Here is a 7,849-nt window from a genome sequence, read left to right on the forward strand (position 1 = left end):
TAGAGTGGCATATATATTGAGCATTGTGTGCATGTGAGTGTGAGACACAAGGCAAATATCACGTTTCACAATGCCCATTTTATTCAGATCGTGAAAACAGATTCTCCACAGGGATTTCCTCAAACGAATTCAGGCGTAATATCTCAACTTGTACCATATGTCATTTCAGCATCTCAGAGAAGAGCTTCAATGGAAATATCATTCACTAATTAGTACTTTTCACACCATATTTCTTTCACGCGTATGTGATATATATTTGATATTTTTCCAATATCGTCTTGAAAAGTATTTCTACTATGGATTCTTCATTTTTTCGCTTTTTCATTTCACTGTTACAATTGTGATTGTTGAACCATTGTTATGCAAGTGTAGGTTTATGCTCCACATTTCCAAAAATCCCATAGCATGGACATTGCAGTAGATAACATCATCAGCAGTAGGTATATAATCAAAATATTTGCAGGCGGTATCTTTGTCATTGATAACTTATTTTCACTTCTAGTAAATGGATAGCAAAATGACCATTATTTTTCTTTGGTTTTAAATGATTGCAATACCTCAATCACAATGCATGTCAAAAATGATGTATACGAGATAGAACTATGAAAGAGCTGACCAGCAGAAGATGGAGATTTTAAGTATTCACGTTTGGTTTTGATTATATTATGAGCCCAACGTTGATGATATTACGTGTCCAAATAAGGCAGAAAAGAATGAGGCGACAAGTTGTATTTCAAAACCTAGTTAATATTTTTCCCCATCATTTATCTTATAACACTAAATGTTGTCGCTTGTGAAATTCACAGTCTCTTTCCAAGTTCCACATTTCACTCCAAAACTAATGTATTTAAATACCAGTGATTTAGTATAGAACTTGATGTTATATAACAAACAAAATGTCATCCAAAGTAGTTTAGGAAGGCCAAGAGATAGTACATATACCTCTGTAGGTTTCGTTTCTATGAAAATATGAAATTATTAGTTCTGGTGTATATTGAACTAGTTTTTAGCCGCAGTGTTTAGTTATGTTATTTCTGTATGCCAGAACTTAATTTCCTATTTGAGTATCACTATATTCGTAGTGAGGTTAATTTGTACAACTCACTGTGTTAGTTGGGCTGCAATTCGCCTCATTGGAGAAAAAAATACTTTCTCGTCTAGAAAAATAGTTATATTTTATGCTGACAAAGTCTATTCGGACGAATTTATAGTAGATTGTTTACATCCGTCTTATCATTCTTCCTCAGTGAAATCAATGCCTCGAACTGGATAATTATTATTCAAGCAACACCCCCTTTTTGTGTATTCCCACTTATGTTTCTTATAAATATGGACAGCCCTCTTAAACATTTCCACATCCAGCTATACGCTAGAAAAATCCTTAACTGAGAATGTTTTGTTCAGTGTTCTTTACCATGACAATGGTTCGCTTATTCTTCGCTTTCCTGACGTTCTCTAAATTGCTTACAAGCGGACATCCTCAAATTAATTGTGGAAACGTCACTTCATCTATATGCCAAAATGTCTGTTTTGGAAAACCAATTGACTGCCAGGACATTTACCAAATGGGTTTTACAAAGACTGGAGGCTACATTATTTATCCCAAAGGACATACTAATGGTATCTACGTTCGATGTGACATGCGTACAGCCGGTGGAAGATGGACTGTCATTCAGAGAAGAATCAGTGGAGATGTTGATTTCTTTCGTGAGTGGATTGATTATAAAGAGGGTTTTGGTGATCCAAATGGAAACATGTGGCTCGGAAATGACAATATACATGACCTCACGGCTCAGGCCGATTACCAGCTGCATATAAACTTGGCTGTTTCAAATACAAATACCAGCTTTGCCATGTATGATACTTTCTCGGTTGGAGACGAAAGTAGTGGATATCGTCTCATCGTAAAAGGCTACAGTGGAACAGCAGGCGACTCTTTCTCTTATCATTCTGATATGAAATTCACCACCAAGGATTGGGACAACGACAAAACCAATTCATCAGATTGTGCCAGTAGCTACAAAGGCGGTTGGTGGTACAATGCTTGCCATTATTCAAACTTAAATGGAATCTACGGATCCACCAATCATGCAGAAGGAATAAATTGGTATACATATGCCGGATATCAAACATCTATGATATATGCAGACATGAAAATAAGGAGAAAAGTTTCACAGTAAGAATGATACAAAGTTATTAAGATGTCGCGGGAATAAAAAATATTTGTACTAACAGGGTAAAGCAAAAAATAATGGTTCATGTTGATTCGTGTTAATTGCGACTTTCGCAATACACCGCTTTAGTTATTTCAATATTCCTTCTTCATAAAGGGACGCAGTTATGATCAATTTATAGAACCTTTTAATTTTGCTGTCCCTATTGCATTTGAAACGGATGCAGTTGTAATTCCTTTGTTTGTCTGAATGGAGATAGTTTAAAATTAATATGTATATTTTACTGAAAGCATGATACTACATTTATATTTTGTTTGTTTTTTTCTCTTATTATTATTCCCAAATTTTATTTTCACTATTTTGATGCTAATAGCAATAAACAGAACATGCCTTACATTTACGATTGCAAACAAAATCCAGGTTCCCTCCCCTCCCATACCGACTTAACGGATTGATCAAATGTTATAGAAACGTTTTGCATATTTATATATCTATATCAATTATTATCGCAAGTTGAAACTCTTTCTGAATGGCAACGAAATTCCCTGTTCTAATAATTGGTTTACACATACATGAAAACGTACAATCGTGAGTCCACGATCCGAATAAGAATAATATATGCACATATATATATTTCAACAAGCACCTTCCTTAGCATCTCAGTTAAAAATATTGTTATGTATTGCAAAATGTGGCAAAATATTACATTTTAAGGAATGATAAAAGATAATATTCATCGATGTGTTCTGTGCTGCATAAGTATGGGCGTAAAACATTGTTTCGTACAAGCAATAAAACATGAGCAGCTTAGGTTCTTTTGTTGGGGAATGGTTGCTGTGTTTAAACTCCTGAGAGTTTTTAAAGGAAAATTAAGAGGACTTAGGAGACAATTGTTTTCCAGGAGTCGAACCTTTAGGTTGATGTCCTTGATTCATTCGCAGCCAGTGACCTTAATTGTAACGTCACAGAAAGTTACTATATTAGGTAAAATCAGACCCATATGACTCTTTGGCATATTCGAGTGCATTGCTAACTGGGAAAATCAACGAAGAAGATGTAATACAATATACACAAAATTCCATTTCATCATTTATGAAAGAAGACAAATAAAATAAAAAAGGTACACAAAATCTGAAAATTATCAAATCCAGAAATAATGTTAAGTACCGGAATATTTACAATGATACTAAAATGCAGTCCAGTATACAACATTGATCGTCTTTCTCAGTTAATCAAGATGTTCAAAGTTATAAGTTTCACACAAGAATAAATATGTTATTATACCTTGCGCAGATTCCGTATTTAAATCTCCGAAATTCCTAAAGTGTCATGAACTTCAATATCACTGGCTGGGCGCATGCAAACTTTCACAGTTGCTACATAAACCTTTTGTTGCACTGACACAGTAATCATATTTGTTGCTGTTTTATCTTTTGTAGCAAACAAGTTTTCTTGCATGACGATTGACCCAAATCTAGTAGAACGCCCCAATTGCTTTCACGGTAGCCATATAAACCTTTGTTGCACTAAGAGAGTAATCATATTCGTTGCTGTTTTATCTTCGGAAGCAAAGAAAAGTTCTTACAGGGTGATTTATCCAATATCATGTAGAACAAACCAATCGTGAATGGATCCGGAATAATTATTCCATTTCAAATGAATTCACGAGTTTCACTTGTTCTTCTAAATTTGTTGCCAGACATAGTGATCTATGACGCATCATCGGCACGTACTGATCACATTGAGAGTCGATTTCAGGGTTTTTCTAAACTGGCATAATCTATATTTGATCCTCTTGTAAATCAATGATTGTACTCTATACCACAATTTGCCAACTAAGTGGTTAGTATATACGTTATCAGCCCGAGAACGATATTCTTGATCAAAGCTATTGTTGTAAGAGTGCGAATTTTCACAAACGCATAGTTCGCATGTCAGGACCTATCTCGCCTAAAGAAGTTCTAATATTTTCTACCGATAGAACTTCTATTTATTGAAGATACAAGTAAAGAAAAATTAATTTAGAACTTCCATAGGAAACAAAAATCTAAGACTTATAAACAAGGGGAATAAACATGTATACGTATTGATTGCACAAAGAACCGTATTTTATATGTTACATCGGCAATTGTACAACGTATATTTGGCTTGGATTGGTATTTCATACATGTATCCGCATTTCAGTTGGAGGTCACGTTATGATCCTTCATACCCTAAGTACAATTTGGTATTATTATTTTTTTATTAAGGAGGCGTAAAGTATCACTGGAGAAATATAACATTTGGCAATATTATAAACAAAATACTTTATTACGAAATTTTGTTCTAGATCAGTAATCGATCTGTACGAGGAGGAATATGGTTCTGAGAACCACGGCCCTTCTTATAATCTATTCAGTCTTGAAAGAACTCAACATCACTGTTGACGCTTCTTATGAACGAATATCCGTCCTCTACCAGTAGTATCGATGTCACAGCTAGCGTAGAGGCCGTTACGATCCCACGGTGGATAAATGAAGTAGACGCCTATCCGGGTAATTCCTATCTCGCACACGTCATATCAGTCTCCTGGTTTTCAAAGCAAACATTGTGCATTGTAGGAGTGGCTCTTTTTGGTTCTGCCAGTCTTAACAGTTGCACATGCAATGACAATAGTTTTGTGTATTTCTGCTCAGAAACAATGGTGTTAACAACCGGTTGGAGAGGACAAAGCCGTTTCCTTGTTTCAGTGAATATGACAATGATACGGAATGACCATTCTAGTCGATACTTGAATAGAGTTATTAATCCAAGGCAATATGTATGTTTTATTTTGTTTGATGTTCATCACAGTTTTCCAACTATAATAAGGATAGTTTTCCAACTATATAAAGGATAGCTGTAAATTTCCTCAATCCAGTAAGATTCGTTTCTCATTCGTAACTCATTAATTAAGTAGAAGCATAAATTAAGAGAGTTCTGTCATTCAGTTCCGTGTGCATAATCTAATTAGATGTAGTTGTAAGGTCGTTAAAGTAGCCATCAACAACTTGGTTTGTCTTCGAAGACCCAATATGACTTTCACCAACTTCTTGTCATATAATGACGTTCGTTCAGACAAGTCATTTGAGTTCATCAGCCTATCAGCACCCCCAATTATTCACCAACATACCTTGATAATTATCTCAAAGACGCATACATTATTTTATGTGGTTGAGATTATGCCACTTGATGACGTGCTATTGTTAATACACTTGGAAGTGAAGTTTGTACAGCTCAATGCATGTCAATGACCGCTGAGTACAAGAAAGGGACTGTTATTTTCTCGATTGAATTATGACAAGTGTTCAAGAGTCCATCAGATCTATCTAGGTAGCTTTTTACCCAGTTTTTATATTTGTTCTTGCTTTGGACGATTTTATCCTTTTGGTTGGAAAACACAGCGAATTAGTTTAATTGTGATCGTCGTTTGTTTCCTATCAAGGACATCATCTTTTGCTTGTTTTAGCTCGGATAGCTCGACGCACGTGATCGATTAAAATGAAGATCGGGTATCTCTCAGATTACGAATGATTATAATTTGTCTGAAAGGAACATTGAGCCCGCCAAGGAAATGCTGCATCTTAGTTTGAAGGTCTTGAAAGACACTTACAATTATTAATACTTTAGCTCCCTGTAGGACCCCGTCTGTAAATCCCTCAACGTTTAAAGATCGTCTGCTAAATTTTATCCACATCAAAATTCTTCTTTGTGTACAAAATTGAAGAAGGTATCATTTGAATGGGGGAAGAGTATCATCTCTTTTATACGTATTTCATGTGCTTAGCACCTACATCAACAGCCGCGAATAACAATATTTTGTCTATTACTCACTTGAACTAGGTAATATATTGCTGTTTAAATGTATGCAGCAGTGCCCATGCGATTGTTTGACAATCAAACTAAGCTAGGGGATAAGAAACATTTAAATGCCTCAAGACAATGTTTTCTTTACACTAAGGGAGGTGACGTCATTACAAAAACTTCATTTTAATTGGAATAGTTGGCAGCCGTTGATTTGGTTTATACTAAGTTAGGGTTATCTGTGTATCTGACACGTCTACATTACTATTACAGGAACTAATTACGAACTTAAGGCTACGTTTTGTACTGATTGATTTTAAAAATGATTCATGAATATCTGACTCCATTTCTTCTTTCAACTCTGATCGAAAAATTATTATCTTTACGCAACATTCAGAAAGCTAAAATACTCAAAAGCCCACGAATACCTATCCCTACATAAATATCGCGATCGAGTACAGTCTGATATCAAACAGGGATATACTCAGAAATTGCAAGAATATGGTCGTGTACCACGGTTATTCAGAATTTACCATCTGCGCATGTCCCATTTTGGAACCCTTGGTGGTTGTGATCCCCTTTTTCAGTGTAAAGTTCAGTTCAGCCCCTTGTTAATTGATCAATATCACAAGTATAATGGACCTAACATTATTTTTCGTGGATCGGATGAGTGTGTCAGAATAATAGATAAAGCTAAGGCCATCCCGTGCAAGGAGAGTTTATGTCACGGTAGGTAATATTGTTAAAGGCGATTTGATCTGGGACGTGTGTGAATCTATGTCAGCAATGGAGTTATTGGACAACAGTTATTATGAGGTCCTATAGAAAAATATTCCTTTTTGTAAAACATATCCTAAGGCGAATGAGTCAGTTGAATATGAATCTTGTTTACTCTTTTCATCTTTCCAGCACTGCAATTTCCAAGTTCGGTCCAGAAACTGGTAAAAAAACAGGTTCTTTTTGGGCTCAATGAATTGACGTCTGCACTAGCAGACTTGGAGAGAATGCTGTTGATTTTTTAACAGGTGCTTGCACTGGGCCCGTAACTGAATAAAAACAATATTCTCTTTGATCTTTGTTGTAGGATAGAATTGAAATACATTTAGACATAACTATCTGCATTCTTTTATCTTCAAATATTAACTGTTCATCATCTAAGAGGGATGAAAGAAGCGCGAGCATCGTAAATCTCGGAAGTGCATTGATCAATCTATCCCAACCTGCACATGCTTCCAAGTGTGACACAGTCTGTAAATAGCACACATTGACCTGATCTCACGTATTCACAGACTTCTAACCAGTTACTGATATCTTAGTAATCATCGAACTCAGAGGATGCACAACACGTTAACTTATGAAATGGGAAATGTATAACTTACCACTGCACATGAAAACTGCAAAAAGCATAAGTGACTCGTTATTGCTACCTTATAAGTAATAATTGGCCTCGCAACCATTTGTAAAAGCAACCTGAATTCAAAGCAATAAGGTTAATTGTTTTCTTTCACTATATTCAGCACAACGTACTCTTGGGATAATACAGGAATTTTCCATTCAGTAATACACTTTGATACAAATTAATTTTCATCTAGGTTTGTCTTCGCATAAAGGTCTTTGAAGGCTAGTTCTATCATACAATCTTTACTTATTACATGTTGTTCAAATTGTGGACGGGAATTTAAGTGAGTGTAAAATTAGATGTGTCAGGTAAATACAAAATTAAAATTGTTTATCTTCGAGTATATTAATAGGTAATCGTTTATTATATTCCAAGCTAGTCGAAGTCATTGATGCAAAATTTGTTCTAATAATAAACCTAGATAGTACTCGATTGGTACTGTATTCCTGTATTA

The 7,849-nt window shown here is 35.2% G+C and overlaps 1 pseudogene; it reads left to right on the forward strand.

The window, feature by feature from the left end:
- The first annotated feature begins 1,640 nt into the window (after positions 1–1,640).
- LOC149793744 (ficolin-2 pseudogene) lies at positions 1,641–7,018 on the forward strand (annotated as a pseudogene).
- Positions 7,019–7,849: the final 831 nt, after the last annotated feature.

The sequence above is a fragment of the Sinohyriopsis cumingii genome, chromosome 8, assembly GCF_028554795.1.
Source record: "Sinohyriopsis cumingii isolate HCF-2022 chromosome 8, ASM2855479v2, whole genome shotgun sequence".
In the NCBI taxonomy this organism is placed as follows: domain Eukaryota; kingdom Metazoa; phylum Mollusca; class Bivalvia; order Unionida; family Unionidae; genus Sinohyriopsis; species Sinohyriopsis cumingii.